Here is a 21,393-nt window from a genome sequence, read left to right on the forward strand (position 1 = left end):
TTGTAGAGATATTGTAGTTTCTTCATTCACTTCTAGAGTACAGCCCTTAACACATTGCACAAAACTTGGTATGGTCAACAAAAATTGAGCCCTTCTGCTTTTCTCTGAATGAGAAAAAAATAAGTTTTATTGAATGCATACTGCATGTTTTTCCATTAAGATGGACAATAAATGTACTGTATGATTTTTTTATGTGAAGCAGAATTTATATTAGATAAAGACGGATACAAAACATTCTTGTACAGCTGTATGTAGAAATCCATGTTTCTAAATTTTCTAACACAACATTCAATTAGAAAGAAATGGGTTCATAAAAATGGGTTCATAAAACTTTCAGACTTTACAGACACACAACACAACACAACTGACACACACACACACACACAATACCACATACAGCTTTCTGAGATTTTGTGTATTTGTGTAGTTAGAGTGAAACACTACAGAAACACATCAAATCTCAGAAAGCTGCACAAATATTTTATTTTATTATTAAGGTTTGTGGACTTCAATTCCCAGAGTTCCTCAGCCAGCAAAGCCAGCCAGCATTAGTTGCTCATTGATGAAATAGATTAGCTAAATTTAGATTATTTCTGTCTGGTGCTCAAAGTGAAACTGGGACTTACGGGCTGGGAAAAAAGCCATGCGGTCAATCAGTAATCCGGTAAGCGCCTTAGAATCTCTTAAAAGGATATTCTTTTTATATTTTTATAAATATTTTATATTTATAAATATAAAAATACTTTTCTACATGTTTTCTACAGAAAACATGTTTTTTAAGGTTCTGCTGATGAGGAATTCAGGTGAGATCGCCAGAGGAGCCTTAAAAATTTTTTTTTTAAAGTTTAAAGGCTCTGCCCGCTCTCAGCTGAGGGGCGGGATCCTCAAAGGCTTTTTTTTACTTTTAAAGGCATGTTTCAGCTGAAGAAAAACCTGCTTTTAAGAGTAAAAAAAAACAACCCCTCTGCTGATGATGCGGCTCAGCAGAGGCAGGGGGGGCGGGGCCAGGGATTTTTGCTACCGGTCCTCCGAACCAGCAGCCGCCATTGCTACTGGATCGTGCAAGCCGGTCTGAACCGGGAGCATTTCACCCCTGATAGAAAACCAAGAGGTATAAAATGAATACTTTGAGAAAAAATATTAAAATATGCACACTGGAAGAAACATGCAGACACATGAGTGCTTATATTTGTGCATACATTTTCTACCAATTTGTAAACAAAGAAATCAAGCAAAACAAGTAATTGGCAAAATAAAGATTTGGTGGATTCAGCCTTTGCCCTTGTTGATTTATAAAGTAAATCTTGAACAAATTTTAGGTTTTTCAGGGTAAGACAGGATACCACTATACACTTAAATGGAAGAATCCATCTTCCACTGTGATAAGCACTACCTGAGTTCATTGTACTCAGAGTGTTATGAAACCTAGCTTCTAAAAGTGCCAACACTTAATGACAATGGCACTTTGGAGACCTATCTGTTTACTGTGAAAATCAAACGGAGGATGTTCCTTTTGTATCACCCAGGTACTTAGTACTCTCCAAACTTCTTACCAAGAACTATAAAAGCAATTTATTTGTTGTTTATGATGCTTAGAAGCTTCAACAGATTGAATGTTGCCATCGTTATTAATTCATCAGTGTTTTATCCAGTCTTGCACTCCTTTGCAAACAATTTTATCCCCTTAAACAACTTCTGCTCTTGTTGCTTACACTTCAAATCGTAATCTTTGTCAAGACAGTCCTCCTTTCTGTTGAATCTCTTCTCAGATCCATTTCCTCCATAAAGCCTTATTTTATCTCTTGGTTTTCACTCTTTACAAACCACTGCACATTCTGTAACTGTGGAATAGTGGCCTACTTTCTCTCTACATTTTGGTTATTTGTTGTCTTTCTTTTTGCCCCAAAATTGTTTGAGTCAACTCCCAAGACCTCCGTGCCACTTGCTTTAACACTAATAAAAGAGAATTTGAACCCGAGATATAAATATTTAAATTCCATCAAAACTTGCAGGTGAAGAGAAGATTCTGTGAGCTGGCATTTTTGTCTTGAGTTCACCTGGAATTTCTTTCTTGTCTCTTTAAAAGTAAAACTTCAGGATCCGGAATATGCCATTCATTTTCAAGAGGTTGGAGAAATTGTCCCTTTAGACATGCCTATGCATTTGTACGCTATTTGAACTTTGAAATGAATGTAATTGTTTTAAGCCACCTTGGGAAACCCATCTGGGCTAGGAGCCGTGACAATAAATATATTGGATTCATTAACAGCACATTGGTGACACCATTATCTTAAGGAGAAAAGGAGGTACTTTATACTCTGTTCTCAGCTGTTTTGTTTTGTTAAGCACTTACCTTAAATTACAAACCTTAATTCCCTGGAATTCTAGCCTGAATCTTCATTTTTTAAAACAACAATTATTAGCAAAATATGCTATTGGAAGGAGAAGAGTTCACCTCCAAAAAATCCTGCAAAGCATTGCAAAATCATCTTTAAACTATAGAGTTCTGGTCTGGTCTGATAATAAAGGCGGGGGGGGGGGAAATCCAGATCATTTCTTTTTAAGCAGATTTGGATGTAATTTTATTCACTGGTCTTAATAATCATCTCCAAATCACTGTTGAAAATGTTATAACTGCTATTATTCATTTTCCTGGGAACAGAGCGTGACTTTGAAATACTGTTTTCAACAGTTGCAAGATGACTGACAAAATCCCAACAGTTGAATTTCAGAATAATAAAAAGCCTTTTGTACAATCCTGCAATTGCAAATATATTAGGGACGCAATTCTGTTTGAAGGTCCATGAGGAGCTTCTATTCATGGTGCAATCACTTTCCTACTGAAGTGCCACCCCCAAAAGGGTAACTAGAGACTGGAATCCTCTACCCCTTTTCTATGGGTACTCAGGCTGTTCCCATAGTCATTCACTGGTGTCTTAATGCCCATCATTCTGTGTGTCAGTCTGCTCTGATTTCTTGCCAGGCACATCCACTCACCCAACTTAGGACATCTCCACTGTCTACTGGGGATCTGGTGACTCTCTGGTCACTGGCCCATCCACTTGTCTGGGTCAGCTCAACCTCCACAGTCTGCTGGTACATCTGGAGCCTCTTCTAGTCACTGACTTGCCCATCACCTGGGTCAGTTTGCCTCCATTTCGCTTGGCGCCTCCTCTAGTCACTGGCTTGCCCACTCGTCTGGATCAGCTCGCCTCTACCATCTTTTCCCTTTTCAGGATTCGAGCCCATTCTGTTGTGGTCTGCCAGCAGCCTGCGGAGCTGGCAACGGAGTCAGAACGCGATAAGGCCGAGGTGAGGCCAGGGCCATCAGGGAGTGAGGTGCGGACGCCAGAGCCTCCAGAGACTGATAGTAGTGAGGCAGAGGAACAGGAGGAGCCTGTTCCTAACGCACGCATGAGAAGAGCTGCCAGAAGGCAAGAGCAGCTCAAGCAAAAAGGACAAATCAGGAGTAGGGCCAAGAGATGATTGGCCCCTCCCATAAGGCTTTAAACAGACCAGCAACGGTGTTTGGGCTTTGCTGGAAAACAACGTTGGTAGCTTTGTCTTCTGCTTCGTCTACATCTACGTCTTGCATTTATTTTTGTGACTTCTGAACGTTTGCCAAGAAAAGCCTTTGGCAATTTGCCTAATTGGACCAAGGTTTGCGATAGGACTGAGGAATTTGTGTTGGGAGGAATTTGTTTTAATTTAGTTGAACGACACTGGGAATGAAGTAATTCTCAGCTGTTCGAATAAAGTTTGCTTTTTTTCACGGACTGAGTTTCCTACTACCTACTTGGGCCTGGGTCACAACACACTCTTTCCTCAAACAGTGGAAACTCCAGGGCTATTCTAACTAAAAATTCTAGCTCCTCACTTTCTGACCTTGTCTGAGATAAATGTCCCCTCCCCTCACTTTTCAGGATTCCATCCCACTCCCTCCTGAAAAGTCTTCCCACCAAAAACTTGACAGAACCCTCCTTTCCCCACCTCTTGCTCCATCAGCTTGCGCCCAGGGCTGTGGGCCTCTCTCTGCTACACTACTTTCATTGAAGGAAGCACAAAAGACCTCAGCACTACTTTTGGGTGGTGATATATACAGGTAGTCCTTGACTTATGACTACAATTGAGCCTCAAATTTATGTTGCTAAGTGAGAGATTTCTTAAGTGAATTTTGCCTCATTTTACGAACTTTCTTGCCACAGTTGTTAAGTGAATCACCTTAGTTGTTAAGCGAGTTAGCTTTTCCATTGATTTTGCTGATCAGGCGGTCACAAAAGGGGATCACATGATCCCAGAACACTGCAACTGTCATAAATATGAGCCAGTTGTCAAACATCTGAATGTAAATCACATGACCACGGGGATGCTGTAATGGTGATAAGTGTGAAAAATGGTCATAAGTCACTTTTTTCAACATTGCTGTAACTTTAAGTGGTCACTAAATGAATTGTTTGAAGTCAAGAACTACCTGTAAAGGTTTTTAAGTTTGTCTTTGATGCATTTGTATGCAAATTTCATTGTATTTCATCCAAGATCAGAAAAGTGAAGAAATGAACCCCCCCTCCCCACCAAAAAAATAATAATATGTAAGCAACGTGATTTTCAGGAAGTGTAATTACATTTCTAACTGAAAGGTAGGCTTCCTTACAACATTTGACCTTTCTAATAGGCTAAACAGGATATGTAATGGATGTTTTAATGGCCTTAGAAGAATGAGCAAAGCTGACCTTTTGAATAGAGATCACATTTAGTGATTGCACTAGGAATGCATTTGACACTGGAAAATTTAAAATGGTGATCTAGGCTACTTCCCTGCCCCTCTAATTTTCATCTTATTAAAAATTTGTGATAGAAAGTTGGGCTCAGAAAGATGAACATGCTAATTGCATGCTAGTATAATATAATAATATAATATAACAACAGAGTCGGAAGGGACCTTGGAGGCCTTCTAGTCCAACCCCCTGCCCAGGCAGGAAACCCTACACCATCTCACATTTTCTTAAAAATTTCCAGTGTTGGAGCATTCACAACTTCTGCAGGCAAGTCGTTCCACTTATTAATTGTTCTAACTGTCAGGAAATTTCTCCTTAGTTCTAAGTTGCTTCTTTCCTTGATCAGTTTCCACCCATTGCTTCTTGTTCTACCCTCAGGTGCTTTGGAGAACAGCCCGACTCCCACTTCTCTGTGGCAGCCCCTGAGATATTGGAACACAGCTATCATGTCTCCCCTAGTCCTTCTTTCCATTAAACTAGACATACCGAGTTCCTGCAACCGTTCTTCATATGTTCTAGCCTCCAGTCCCCTAATCATCTTTGTTGCTTTTCTCTGCACTCTTTCTAGAGTCTCAACATCTTTTTTACATCCTGGTGACCAAAACTGGATGCAATATTCCAAGTGTGGCCTTACCAAGGCATTATAAAGTGGCACTAACACTTCACGTGATCTTGATTCTATCCCTCTGTTTATGCAGCCCAGAACTGTGTTGGCTTTTTTGGCAGCTGCTGCACACTGCTGGCTCATATCTAAATGGTTGTCCACTAGGTCTCCAAGATCCCTCTCACAGGTACTACTATTGAGCAAGGTACCAGATATACAATACCTGTGCATTTTGTTGTTTTATTTGCCTAAATGTAGAAGGCACAATGCAGCAATCTATGACACAACTACTTCCATCTTGTAATGTTTTTCTTCACCTTATTTTAAAATAAAGATGAAGAAAGAATTTCCAAATCATATTTGCCAGTTGCACCAAAATAATTAAGGTAATTGTAATAGATTAACACCCCAAACTTAACAATTAGCAATAACAGATACAAAAATTCTGGATAGCGGACATGGCAATACCTGAGGACAGCAGAACAGAAAAGAAAGAACTGGAGAAGATAACAAAATCACTAAGACCTGCCAATACAAATAGAATGTCTCTGGCAAAAGCAAGCAAAGATAGTACCAATAGTAATAGGTGCTTTGGGTGCAATCCCACAGCAACTGTAGCACCATTTGAACACCATTGGCATTGACAAATTCATTATCAGTCAATTGCAAAAGGCAGCTTTACTTAGAACAGCTTCCATCCTGTAACGATATCATTAACACCATCAAACATAAAATCTGTCTATCCCAGGTCCTTGGGAAGGACTCAATATAGGTGGATAAAAATGCCAAATCCAGTCTGAAAACTTGGCTGATTGCAGGACAAACAATAATTATATAATAATTACTGATAGGCTTCAAGTTTAAAGTTTCTTCATCTCCCATTTCTCACTTGCCATTTATTTTTAAAACCATCATTGAAATGAGAATCAACAACTCAAAATGATAGAAAAACCTACATAGAAATGAAGTTTACTTCTTACTCTGTTTTCCATGTGTATGTTTCATGTATGTTTCCATGTGTATGAGTCCTTTGGGAGAAGGGAAGTGGAGAAATATAAACAAATAAAATAAAAATAAATAGTTTATTTTATTTTAAAATAAAATAACAGTTTATTTCTTACTCTGTTTTCCATGTGTATGTTTCATAAAGCTCATCATAGATATTACAATAAGGTAAAGGTAAAGGTTCCCCTCGCACATATGTGCTAGTCATTCCCGACTCTAGGGGGTGGTGCTCATCACCATTTCAAAGCTGAAGAGCCAGCACTGTCCGAAGATGTCTCCGTGGTCATGTAGCTGGCATGACTCAATGCCAAAGGTGCACGGAACGCTGTTACCTTCCCACCAAAGGTGGTCCCTATTTTTCTACTTGCATTTTTTACATGCTTTTGAACTGCTAGGTTGGCAGAAGCTGGGACAAGTAATTGGGAGCTCACCCCGTTATATGGCGCTAGGGATTTAAACCGCTGAACTGCTGACATTTCGATCAACAAGCTCAGCTTTCTTAGCCCCTGAGCCACCGCATCCCTTAGATATTACAATACCAGGATGCAAAGTGGGATCGGTCGCTTCAGAGGAAATTCTGTTTGGGGGCCATTGGTGCCACTGGAGAGCCTGGCATCAATAACATGATGTTTCAGTTACAGGTTGACTTCCTTAGTCCTTAGTGAAATGAAATATTGAATAGAGAAGTCATGCTCTATGAGATTGTATTTGATATTATTTTTTCCAAGCTGAAATGGCTCCTGGATAATTCTCCAGGAATTCTCCAGGAGAATTAGAGTGGCCAAACAGCCCTCTGTGAAATTCAATTTAGCCCAGAATCAAAGACAGACATAAGAACGCCAACAGAAACAAGGATTGATTCCAAATATACGAACAGTTTAAACACATTCCAAGGTTAAAACAAAAACCTTATTTATTTTTATTTTTACAAAGATGACTCTGGGAGCAGAACTTTTAAGATATTTAAGTGAATTACTTAATTCTTAAAATGTTCATACCCATTGCCTGCAAAATCAGATCTGAAAACCCTTTGGGCCCAGTCAGTTAAGTATATTTCATTTGTTTTCCTCAATTCATAAAAGACTGCATTTATTCCTATCCCTAGCTATTTACCTCTTTGGTTTATTCAATACTGTGTAATTTAGTTTCTAACATAAGATATGGCTTTTAGATGAAGATCAAAGTGCAGTGGTTGGTGATTCGTGACAAGTTTCTTCAATCTGGAAAATAATGCACCATTTTAGCTAAGTTATCATAATAGGAGATCAGACAAAAGCATTGTTAAAATTTGCATGTGTTCTAAAAAACCCTTATCGCTATACTTCCTTAATTGCTATGGTAGCAGTTAATGACAGTGTTTGTCATTTTCTGGATCCTTAATAAATAAACCTAAAAAGAAACTTAATAAGAATCAATGAGCTGCACACAATAAGTATAATTACATATGTTTAATATAAGTACTGAATTAACCTAATACCTGCATTCATGTAATCCACTGAAACACCAACTAAACCAATAGATTAAATCTGCAGAATGCTTCAAATTACTCACAAGTATGTTCTCACACATTGAATCCAAATGAAAACTAGCTAAATGATAAGGTTGCCATTGTTTCAAATTATCCTGGTAAGTATAACATATGAACAGGATTTAGAGGGTGCCCGCTGAGATAAACTGACTTAAGTAGCATGAATTTCACCATGCTGCTCAGAATATGGATACAACCCAAAGTCTGCATTCTTAGATAAATTTTGGATATAAACTCAATTTGCAGAAGTAGATTACTTCAAAATAGGGAGGCAAATGCATTATTTCATGATGAGTCAACTAAGCTATTGAATAAAACTGACGTTGCAGTTTTACTTTGAGCCACACCGAGAATGTCATTACAAATCGTTTATGCTGAAATGCCAAACTTCAGCCATGTTGTGTATTGTGTGGTTGTTGTTGCTTCTAAAGTTAATGCAGATTTTACTAGCTCGGGTACATTTTTGCTGACCATATAACTCACTCTTGTGATTTTACATCAATTTATCACACAGAAATATATTCAACTGCATAAAATTTGCCTCTATCTCTTTGGGAATACCTTGTCAAGGTATAAAATTCCATAAGTATGTTTTCATTCTGTCAGTATAGTTTATTTTATTTGCTTACACAATTACATCATCACAAAGCAAGGTGACAAAGGAATTCAGAAGGGCCATAAAAGCCAAGCGTAACTAGATGAAAAATAAACACACAGTATTAAAATACTGGTCTGGGGCTGTGGCAAAGCAGGCTATTGGTGCAGTACCACATAAAATATCAACATCTCAACATTAACTTTGTATTGTACCTGGGTAGGATACCAGTTTGCAGAAATGGGATTTAACTTCCGAGTCACTTCATAAATTACTTTTATTGTTCCTCACTATTAAACTTTAATATATAATTTTTAAAAAGTAAAGGTTTCCCATCATCAGTCATGTCTGGCTCATCACCAGTTAGGGAGACAGCATTGTCCAAAGAAATTTTCATGGTCATTGGCCAGCATGACTATACCTCAAGGTGCATAGAATGGTGTATCTTTCCCACCAGAGTGGTATCTATTTCTCTACTTGCATTTGCATGTTTTCAAATTGCTAAGTTGGCATACGTACTGTAACTGTAATTATATGGCCTTGTTTAAAACTACTGGTGAACTTTACCTTCTGGAGTCATAGCCCTATAGAGAGGTTGTACATATTAAGGGAGGACAAGGCAGTCATGGTTTGCTTCCACAAGGCATTTTGTTGATGGAGTCAACACAATTCACTTTGTTGAAGAATGGAACTAATGCAAACTGGATGTAATAGTTGAGAAATGGCCTTGGGAGATAGGAAGAAGAGACAACCGTCACAGTATCTCAAGGACCAGAGTCACTAAGCAAGACACCATGAGACTGCAGTTGGTGGTTTTACTGCCAGCTTCTCCCTTGAGTCTGCTTTTTAGAAGTCGGCTGTGAAGCTTGCAAATGCCATTCATGAGTGCAATATGCTGCCATGTCATATGAGACCAGTTGTAAAGTTACTTTTTCAAAAAGTTCAGTCATAACTTTGAATTATCACTACAGAGGGCAACTGTGAAGCAAGGGCTACCTGTGCTTTCTTTTGAAGCATTTGGACTGCCTTGTAGGTAATTTCAAAGGTTGACCCACACACCATTTTGTCTGTTTTGTTCCCTTCATCCGAATAATTGGCCTCCTTCAAGGTAATCCTTTTTCCGCTTGGTTCCTGTGAGTAACAGTTGCAAGTTGGTGTCTACTGTGATGCTTATAGAATGTGAATGTCTGCCTCTGCCTGTTAAATTGCCCAACAAAAGCCAGAGGCAAAACTGATATATTACTTTACTTGTCCTTGACCTAAAAGTCAAACAATGGGTGCCACAAAGACAGCTTTTTGTGAGATTTTGAAGGACAACCACCAGTCAGAATGCCCACAACAAAGAGCTCATTCATCCAGAGCGGAGGTCTTCAAACTTGGCAGCTTTAAGACTTGTGGACTTCAACTCCCAGAATTTTCCAGCCAGCTGGCTGCTGGTTTGAAGACCTCTGATCCAGAGTCACAGTAGGGCATTCCCTTATGTCCGCAATATTGTTTTGTCCTTGCCTTCAGTGAATTTTATAGCCCATTTTGTTAGATGGTGCCAATGAAATGTATGGGAATCTTGTTCTCATTCTGCCACTCTGTAACTTTCAGCCTGACTAGTATTTAAATCAGTTTGTAAGTATTTTGGCTTAAATAAATTCTATTCTTGAACAATGTGCTACCCATGATCTTCTTTCTCTTTTTAAACTCCTTTTGAAGTGGAGCAGTCTTGTGATAAGTACTGAAGAAGTGGATAGAGGTTGATTAAATTAGTGACTGCAAAGTACAGTAAAGAATGATGGGGGGAGGAAATAAAGGCATGCAAATGAAAAATAAGAAATAGAGAGTGAAGAAAAATATTCCTCATCTTCATTTTAATGGAAAGAATCTGTTGCCCAAATTTAATTTAACAGAGTTCTCCTACTCCCCATGCTTAAACAAACAAAAAATCTCAAGCAAAGCAAAAGAAGGTCTTTTCTTCCAGGAAATATTAGCACTGCAACAGCACACTGTGAACAATTTTCACATCTTATGATATGCTATTTTTAGATCTGCAGAAACATAACAAGAGAAGGAGAAGAAAAAGGTGAATCTACCCTAGACATCTTCAACCCTTTTTCTCATTTACTAAGAATATACCTCTTTCCTACACTCACCTGGCCAGTCTGAATCAAGTGGATAAAATAAGAAGTTTGAAACTGGAAAAAAGGAATAGAAGGGAAGGAAATGAAAAATAAGGTAGAAGGAGATTTTGCCTGAAAAGAAATTGGGTCTACAATATAAATAATAAGCAAAACAGAAGTTAAACTTCTATTTTAAAAACGAGGCATCATTTTAAAATATTGCCCATCATTCATGAATGAATAAGGTAAGCAATACTACTAGTAGTTATTACATTTTGGATTGGCTATAAAAAAAAAGAGAATTCATTTCACTGTGCATTGGTGAGTATACCACAAGCATTTCTGAAGTTAAAAAAGAGTAGGGAAATGAAAAGACGGACATCTTCCATCTGTTTTGCCTATTGAGACTTTTGAAAGTAATTCTTAGCCTTGTCAATTTCTGTTCACTCCCCTTTTAAATCTTCATAATTCTTCATGACTTTTTCCATATTTGACATTTATAGCATCACCCTGAAACTACTGTGCCAATACGTAGCCCATCTTCATTAATGATATACTGGACAAAGCTGGCAGGATCAACCTATAAATTATGAGCATAGAAAAGCTCAATGAATTAAATAAGAATGAAGAATTTGGCACGACCCGATTTTTATGCTTAAAGGAGGGTGATAATCAGGGTGGATAACACCAATTAGTTAAACTTCCCTTTCAAACTGCATTATTTAGCTAGTGTTAGTAAAGATTGACTATTCAATGCTTTAAGGGCTGAGGCTGCTATTGGAGGACCCTGGCTAAAGAGAACCATTATGTCAGCTGCTTCCCAAGGCCTGCTAGACACAGATCAATAATATTGATTAATTCAGAATCCTAGTATGAAACCCAACTCATAATGTTCTGAGACATCTACACTGAGAAATGCAAACTGATAACCAAGTAACATTGTGGGGAAAGTTAGCTTTCAGATGAATGGAACAGTTTAAGACAAAAGAAATTCAGCCTTGCAACATCTAGCACATAGAAGTCCATTGTATGTTTTTATAAAGACATTCCCCTTGCAGCATCTGAATCTCAAGCTGGGAATGTTTCTTCTAAGATCATTGTTCTCTGTAGATAACAGAAGGGCAGGAAGTAATCTGACAGCTATTATGTCAGATTACATACATCAGTGGTAGTCAACCTGGTCCCTACCGCCCACTAGTGGGCGTTCCAGCTTTCATGGTGGGCAGTAGGGGTTTTGTCTGATACTGAAGCACTTTCCTTTTTTTTAATTTAATTGACTTTTTAAAAAAAATTCATACCATTATTTAAAAACATTTTCATTAGGTTTTCATAAAATTCCCCATGACAATATAAATTTCTGAAAATATACTATTTGTATTGCCTGCGCATAAGTTTAGTTCACAAAAGTAAATGGCGCTATAGTGGGACCGTAAACAAAAGAGCCTCGTCCCAGAATAGCTCACACATCTCCCCCCATACCACCCAGCTGTAACAGACAAGCAGAGCTGGTAGCCAGCGTCCCCCACGATGCGCGAGAGGCATGCGCAGATGACAATACACAATGCATTACTATGGAACCGGTGGGTGGTTAGAAAATTTTACTGTAACAGAGATATAAATGTGGGCAGTAGGTATAAAAAGGTTGACTACACCTGACAGACAGAGTATATTTTGTGTATTTATAACAATAACAACAACAGAGTTGGAAGGGACCTTGGAGGCCTTCTAGTCCAACCCCCTGCTCAGGCAGGAAACCCTATACCATCTCAGACAGATGGTTATCCAACATTTTCTTAAAAATTTCCAGTGTTGGAGCATTCACAACTTCTGCAGACAAGTTGTTCCACTTATTAATTGTTCTAACTTTCAGGAAATTTCTCCTTAGTTCTAAGTTGTTTCTTTCCTTGATCAGTTTCCACCCATTGCTTCTTGTTCTACCCTCAGATGTTTTGGAGAACAGTCCGACTCCCTCTTCTTTGTGGCAACCCCTGAGATATTGGAAGACTGCTATCATGTCTCCCCTAGTCCTTCTTTCCATTAAACTAGACATGCCCAGTTCCTGCAACCGTTCTTCATATGTTCTAGCCTCCAGTCCCCTAATCATCTTTGTTGCTCTTCTCTGCACTCTTTCTAGAGTCTCAGCATCTTTTTTACATTGCGGCGACCAAAACTGAATGCAGCATTCCAAGTGTGGCCTTACCAAGGCATTATAAAGTGGCACTAACACTTCACGTGATCTTGATTCTATCCCTCTGTTTATGCAGCCCAGAACTGTGTTGGCTTTTTTGGCAGCTGCTGCACACTGCTGGCTCATATCTAAATGGTTGTCCACTAGGACTCCAAGATCCCTCTCACAGTTACTACTATTGAGCAAGGTACCACATATATGGTACCTGTGTATTTTGTTTTTTTGGCTTAAATGTAGAACCTTACTTTTTTCACTGTTGAATTTCATTTTGTTATATAGCGCCCAATGTTCAAGTCTGTCAAGATCCTTCTGTAACTTGAGCCTATCTTCTGGAGTGTTGGCTATTCCTGCCAGCTTTTTTTTAAAGTTTCAGTTGCTTTTTCTTTTAATTCTCTGTTATTGTTTATTCACCACTCAGAGTTTTTTGTATAAATGCATTAAAGTATTAAATTGAATTCATAAATACATTGATTAAAACTTTAAGTGTGTTTAGCTAGCTCAAAAGGAATGGGCTGCTGTACAATACACCTGCTGTAAGGTGTATTGGTAGCAGCCATGAAAGAGTTTTAGAGCTGAAAGAGCATTTTCTTATCATGACATGTGGGAACATTGTTCAACAACGACAAAAGTTTCAAGGACCAACCTCATTCTTTTAAATGAAAAAATGTGGGTGGAACAGTCACATGGATTAGTTGATAGAGAAAATAGTCTCTAACATCAAACAGAAGCAATTCAAGTGGAAAATGATATATTTCATAGTCAATAATGGATTTAGAAAGAGATTACTGTTAACAATTTGGTCAGTAAACAAAGCCTTTCCAAATCAACAACACCTAAACAACAGGGTGGGTAGAATAGAAGTGACATAACACTCGATTTGTAGAACTGTCAACTGTTGCACACATATTCATACCCTGAATTACAAAATTACAGAATGTCAGATCAGTTTCTGAAATGGGAGCTGTCCAGCGTGCTGAAGCAATACTTAGTTCCACAAAGTAAGGTTCCTCTAAAAACATCTTGCTTCTTCCCCAGCATGCCATATTTTTCATTAGTTAGCCTGGGCAAACTGATTATGTTTGCAGTCTAAAATATTGACTCAACACAGATGTGTATCACCCACTGTGCAATTTCAAAAGCCTGATTTTTTTTTCAAAAGGTTCTGAGAAATTCCATGTTTTGAAATTTCTTTTCAGAAATAATTGACTGTCACTTTAAATGTTGGACTTCTGTAAACAGCAAAGAAAAATTCATGGACACATAAAATCATGCACACACATACAGACTTAATAATGTGTTCCTTTGAAATCAATGACTTTAAAATACTGTTTGACCCCCTGCCTGCTCTAGCTGACAAGACAACTGACTGTACTTTCAAGTCATGCAATTCTTGTAACAGTCAATTATATATTTACTACACAATAAACTATACATGGGATTTGAAAATCTTATTTATAGAACCTATTCAGCAAAAACTGGTATACCAAAATGCAATCTGGAAATAGAACATTGATACTGTATATTGTGCTTGATTGTATTATTCATTTGTGGTATGGAAGGCTCTACAGGACAATAAGAAAAACAAACAAAGCATTTCTACCCAATGTCACTTACTACAAGCAGCAGCTGGCAAAAGATACAATCAGTCTGGTAATCAGACTTTAGATAATGCCATTTGTATTATCTGCAAGTACCTGAACAACCACAGAATAAAATTAGATACTCCTTTCCCTTTCAGGTTATATATAGAAGTCCATATTGAGTAAATTGTGTATCCAATGGGGATTCATTATGGTTATGAGAAGTGTACAATACAAAGTCTTCCATGGAAACACTCAATCTATATCAGCAGTTGGATCACATTTGGCCTGATGATATCATATTGATTCACATGTACAAATTCCCCTTGTGCTACCTACAATAATTCCCAGAATAATTTCATTAATTTTGAAAGCAATTTTCTCAGTAGTTCCTGGCTGTTCTTCCAATGGCTTTTCCTCCTGGCCTAAGATAGAGAAGGTGGTGGTTTTGCTGAGATGTATCTTTTTAAAAAGTTGAGTGAAAAGGACTACCTCCCTTCGCAATTTTACAGGATCACAGAGAAATTTTGATTGTGAAACAAAAGAGAACATATTAGCATAGATCATTGGCCATCTTAAAACTACATTAAGATATTATGTTCTTGAGAATGTTCCAATGGTGGGATTCAGCCAGTTTGCACCACTTCGGGAGAACCGGTTGTTAACTTTCTGAGGAGTTTGGCAAACTGGTTGTTGGAAGAAATCATTAGGGCAGAGAACCTGTTGTTAAATCCCTTGAATCCCACCACTGGAATGTTCTCCTTTAAACATATTCTATTTTATTAAATTGAATTAGAAATGGCCAATAATAGCAATAGCACTTAGACTTATATACCACTTTACAGTGCTTTATAGCCCTCTCTAAGCGGTTTACAGAGTCAGCCTCTTGCCCCCAACAATCTGGGTCCTCATTTTACCCACCTCGGAAGGATGGAAGGTTGAGTCAACCTTGAGCCTGGTGAGATTTGAACTGCCAAATTGCAGGCATAATGGATGCAATAATGTTATAATATTAATAGATAAATATAAGTAGATAAACATTACCCAAATTTATAACCTAGGCAGAAAAATCTGAACCAAAAAAAAGCACAATTTTATATACCATTATCCAAGAATAGCCAGACTTTCGAGTTAGCTTTAGGTCTTGTTCACTTGAACTGCAAAAGCAAAATGAATGCTATGCTATGCATAGAAAGACACATTCTTGCTCAACATTTCATTTAAAAATATAGCATGCGGCTTATGAATTCTTTCCTGAAGACATTTTTACCCTATTGAAAATTGATTGATTTTTTTTTATGTAACTGAAGGCCATAAACAATTAAAGTTATAAGAGGAGGTAATAAAAAAGCTACTTTTCCTCTTCTGTATTTGCATTTATGATGGAGAAACAACCAATATTACTTTCATTTTGGAACATTTCTTCAGCAGTTTGCTCAAATTGATTGACAACATCTGCTACAATCAATCTATCTTGCATATAGTATGCCATCATAATGTTTATTATAGGCAGTCATTTCAAATAAAGTAAATATTCAGGAAAATGTTTTGCGAAGGTACTGTTGCAAAAGCTGCATTTCTACTTCTCTAGGGCAATATTTGTAATACTCCAAAATTTATTAATTTGCCTGCATGTACCACAGTCTTGTTTTTTTTCTGGGAAAGGAAATTCATTTTGGATGAGATTTGAGGCTCATCTTACCATCCACACCTAAATATGACCATTATTTCCCAATTTATATAAAACATATTTTGCAACCAAGGCTCATCATGGATGACAAACCCCAAATAGCAATAGCACTTAGATTTATACCTTGCTTCACAGTGCTTTACAGCCCTCTCTAAGTAATTTACAGAGCCAGCATATTGCCCCCAACAATCTGGGTCCTCATTTTACCAACTTCAGAAGGATGGAAGGATGAGTCAACTTTGAGCTGCTCAGAATTGAACTCCTGGAGTATTCAGTGAGTATACATTCTAACTGAACTGCCATGGCCCTTGTTAGCTTACTTGGATTCCAATTGACCTGGTATGATTCAAATATTGCTTTAAACACAGCAACTTTGGTAGGATGGTGATACATGCTCTGTTAACCAGGATTTTCAGTTTTTTGGGGGAGTGAGCGCAAACTATATCTTACTAGAGGTCTGTGTACCTATGTGCAACTGTGGAAGGAAGGAAGGAAGGAAGGAAGGAAGGAAGGAAGGAAGGAAGGAAGGAAGGAAGGAAGGAAGGAAGGAAGTTTACCCTGAACTTCCCAGATTGGGATATTTGGGAGACTGGTTAGGTGTTTCCAAAGATTCAGGTCACAATGACTGCATAATCTTAAAAGACGATTAAAGAATTGCATCATTATTCCTTTTGCAAATGATTGAGCAATAACAATAGAAGAAATAGTATGCCCAATTTCATTCACTGTACGCCTCAAGTTTTCAAATCATGCATTTTTATTTCCAAATATAGTTATCATCCTGCTCTGGGTAAAATGGAACAGAAGAGACTGACTGTTTGGTACAACAAACAGCCAACAGATAAACTCCTGGCAGTCCCATTGTCAGCATCTTAAAAGATAGCTCTGTACTAATTAGCCAGGAATAGTTTGTTTGATTTTGGTTTAGTGCATTGCCTGTAACCAGTCATTATGGTTTATTTTCTGTGCAGTTGCGTCAAGCCAGCCAACTGAGTTATTCAATAAACTATGATTAAATAAACCATATGAGACGCAGGTGATTCTTTTTAGTATTTAAAAGTAATGCAAACAGGTTAACAGTTGGAAAGCATTTTATTCTCTCCAAGGCTAACATCCTCCGATACAAAGCAACTGATAACTTTTGGTGCCTGAGCTGGGAACTTACAGACAATTTTTCCATTTTCTATCCTAGGGATCAACTAAATGTGAAATTATAGGGGTGGGAATAGAGCACAAATGTCTCCACGCTGCTATTATGTTCAACTCCCAGGTTGTTTACAGCTGCTGTAAAATCATTTGCTGTCAGGCAACATTAATCAACAGGGAGATGTGTGCAGAATAACAATGAGGAGGAAGAGGAGGAGGGACTAAGTAAGTTACCCGAATTTTCATAGCAAATTTTAAAATGTCAGCCTAAAGGACAGAGGTGACTATTTTGGGATTTTGTCCATCCCTAAATGCAAGTAGAAAGAATAGGGACCACCTTGGTGGGAAGGTAACAGCGTTCCGTGCGCCTTTGGCATTGAGTCATGCCGGCCACATGACCACGGAGACGTCTTCGGACAGTGCTGGCTCTTCGGCTTTGAAACAAAGATGAGCACCGCCCCCTAGAGTCAGGAATGACTAGCACATACGTGTGAGAGGAACCTTTACCTTTACCTTTAATGTTGTCCAAAGCAAAGTGATTGCTCTAGTGATCCATTCTGAATTGGGCAAGAGTTGGATTAGGTATCTTCCATTGTGACTAATAATCTCACACAAAAACACACCCGCTCAAACAATTTTGGACAGAATTTTTTCAATAGACTGAAATGTAGATCTTAGATATATGGTATGATCAAGGCAAATAGAGACATTACATTCCCTTTTATCTGTATATTGAGCCCTCAGCTGCCCATACCACTATGTCTCTCCATTCCACTTGTAATCTCCATCTTTATTTCCTCCAAAAGGCATCAGAAGATTCACTTTAGTGCAGGGTGAAAGAAAAAACCTCCACAAAATAATGACACTTAGTGAAAATTGAATGGTACTTCTGATTTACATTCAGGAAGTCTAAAAGGGTGTCAGGTAATTCAAGTAATACTGATTTCTTCCTGAGTTGAGGTTTGATGTTACCGTTTTATTTTACTGCACCAGAGGGAATCAGAAGTCAATACCTTTTTTTCTTCTCTCCTTTCTTTTCTACACTTCTCCTTTCCCCCCCTTATTTTTCCTATTAATTTGCTTTTGTATTTTTGTACTATAAACTAATAAAAACTCTCTCTCTGTGTGTGTGTGTGTAAAAGGAGAGACTGGACAGTGGCTTGTCTGAACTGGTATAGGAACTCCTGCTTGAGGAGAGGATTGGACTAGAACAGGGGTCTCCAACCTTGGTCCCTTTAAGACAGAGACCTGGGAGTTGAAGTCCACAAGTCTTAAAGGGACCAAGGTTGGAGACCCCTGGACTAGAAGACTTCCAAGGTGTCTTCCATACATCACATGACGCCACCATGATGATGTGAGTTTGACAGCCCTCCCTTAACCACTAGACCAAACTGGCTCTTTATGTTGAGTATTTGAGAGATTTAAACCTAGTAGTCTAGCTAAGGCACCTACAGTTAGAGAGTTTAAGCCAAGTCTTGATCTGGGAGCTTGATAAATGTGGAAACTGGAATTAATTGTGAAATGCTTCTGAGTTGAGGTGTAGCACAGGTTTTACTTAATTATAGAGACCCCTCCCCCTTTCATGCCAATCAGCTTTACTTCCTAAAACACAATGAACAGGCAAATGAATATGGCTTAAGATATTTCAACATCAGGATTCTATTTCACCAAAGTTCTATGGATGTTTTTAAAACATCCACAAATGCCATATAGCAGGACTTTATCTGGATAGATCTGTATAGAAGCAAGAGATCCTTACATTTTTTTTCCAGCCAGCTGCTTCCTCTTCCCAATGTACAATTACTGAAGAACAGCTGAAATCATGACAATTTCTCTGCAAGGGTTATGTTCTTTTACCTTTCTCCATTTTAAAATGAATGGTCTTTTAAAGGGAACAAGCACTATATACACGAAGAAGTATACTGATTTTATTGATTCCTTTGAAGGAGCCCTGGATGGCGTTTCCTTGATCCTTTCATTCATATTTTATAGGTAATGAAAAAGAGGTTAATCTTGTTATGTTGATCAGATAATGTTTAAAAACTCATGGGGGCCCACAAGAAAGGTTTAAATAAATGGTGAGGCTTAACTGTACGATAACTATATTTGGGGAGGCTTCTAAAATCCACAGTTTTGAAAATCCCATTTTGTGCTTTACAAATGTTTCATTTAATTTCATACAATATTTGACACCAGGCATTCTCCTTACACTGAAACTTAGTCAATCAAGGGAAGTCTGCCAAAAAACATTCTCACCCTTACATTCCTAAAGGCATTTATTTCAAAATCAGCCACACTTTCAAAAGATTTGTTGTTGTTGTTGTTGTTTTTTAATCCAAAGCTTTTCAACACAATCAAAATCTAAAGGTTCTCTTTGGGATATGAGCTTTTCATCCTGTGAAGACAGGTTTTTCAAATATATAAATGAGAATTCTGTGGAATTTAGTTTCGTGACAGAAGATGCATTTTTATGTAGACATACAAAAGAAAATGCCATATTGAACTCAACGGGGCTTACTTCTCAGCAAGTTGCTGTAAAACTAAGTCTGGTTGTCAGGGTTCCAAGTAATCCCCCCAACAGAATTAAAACTCCAAGACTGGCATACTCCTCAAAGCTTGGATTTATTAAAGGTAAAGGTAAAGGTTCCCCTTGCACATATGTGCTAGTCGTTGCCGACTCTAGGGGGCGGTGCTCATCTCCGTTTCAAAGCTGAAGAGCCAGCGCTGTCCGAAGACGCCTCCGTGGTCATGTGGCCGGCATGACTCAACTCCAAAGGCGCACGGAACACTGTTACCTTCTCACCAAAGGTGGTCCCTGTTTTTCTACTTGCATTTTTTAAGTGCTTTCAAACTGCTAGGTTGGCAGAAGCTGGGACGAGTAGCGGGAGCTCACCCCCTTACGTGGCACTAGGGATTCGAACCGCTGAACTGCTGACCTTTCGATCGACAAGCTCAAGGTCCTAGCCCCTGAGCCACCACGTCCCTTTGGATTTATTATTATTATTATTATTACTATTTTTTTTATTATTATTATTATTATTATTATTATTATTATTATTATTAATTTATTTATTTATTAGATTTTTATACTGCCCTTCTCCCGAAGGACTCAGGGCGGTTCACAGCCAATATAAAACAATGACAATTTACAACTAAAACAGAAATTAAAAAACTTATTATATGTTTGGCAAAAATTTAAAACATTTAGACCTACAAAACCTCTAAAATTTATATTAAATATAAATTAAAATTCAAACCCTATTAAAATATTAAAATTAGGCAAGTCATTTTGGCATATCTGGGGAAACCCAACTAAAAAGCCCCCTCAGGTTTTCCCTTAGTTCAAAGTACATTTTTCCTCCCCCTGCCCATGCAGTCCAGCACATGGTCCAATCAGGTCACAGTTCAAAGTTCATCTGGCCTCACATCACATAACTAACTAACTCACATTTAGTCTTCTTGCACCTGGTGGGAAAGTCCTTCGTTCTCAGAGAAAATAATTTTATTTTGGTTACAATTCCTTTACTATCTCTACCTCCCCCCTCCCGTTCCCACAGCTTGACCAGCATCCGCTGGGGCAGCCCTGAAGATGCCAGGAGAAAATGGCTCCAGGGCTGACACTGGTATTGTTTGCAGGGGATGCCTCAAAAGAATTTAAATCTTCATTGGCAAATTGGGGGGTCTCTTTGTTTTGGATGAAGCAGACCAAGGGTCCTAACAATGAATATTTTTATTTATAATGAACATTGAATGCATTTTTTATATATAAAAAAAACATCCATGTTAGCGAGTGCTATAATGTGACAATTGTTGAATTGGTCAGCTTTCAAGATCTTTCACTCTATTACCTGGTATGTAAAACTGTGCAAGTTTCCAATTTCAGGTTATAAATTAGGCTGCTGACCAGAGAAAGTCATTCAAAGCATACTTCAGTTCTAAAAGATTCCTTTTAGATGACCTCTGTTCATTTCTTGGCTCAGTTCACAGTGCCAAAGATTCAGTTCTGCAAAGGACACAGTCTTATGTCGTACTATGATGCTGCTGATCTGGAGAAGATCTGCAGCAGGATTGATTAATTTCCAGATCAGCTTCTGCTATGAAGGAAAAGCTATAAAAGGAATCCTGCAGAATTCCCTCTAGCATTGAAAAATGATAGCATCTCATGGGTGTCATC

Source organism: Ahaetulla prasina, chromosome 9 (genome assembly GCF_028640845.1).
Source record: "Ahaetulla prasina isolate Xishuangbanna chromosome 9, ASM2864084v1, whole genome shotgun sequence".
NCBI lineage: Eukaryota > Metazoa > Chordata > Lepidosauria > Squamata > Colubridae > Ahaetulla > Ahaetulla prasina.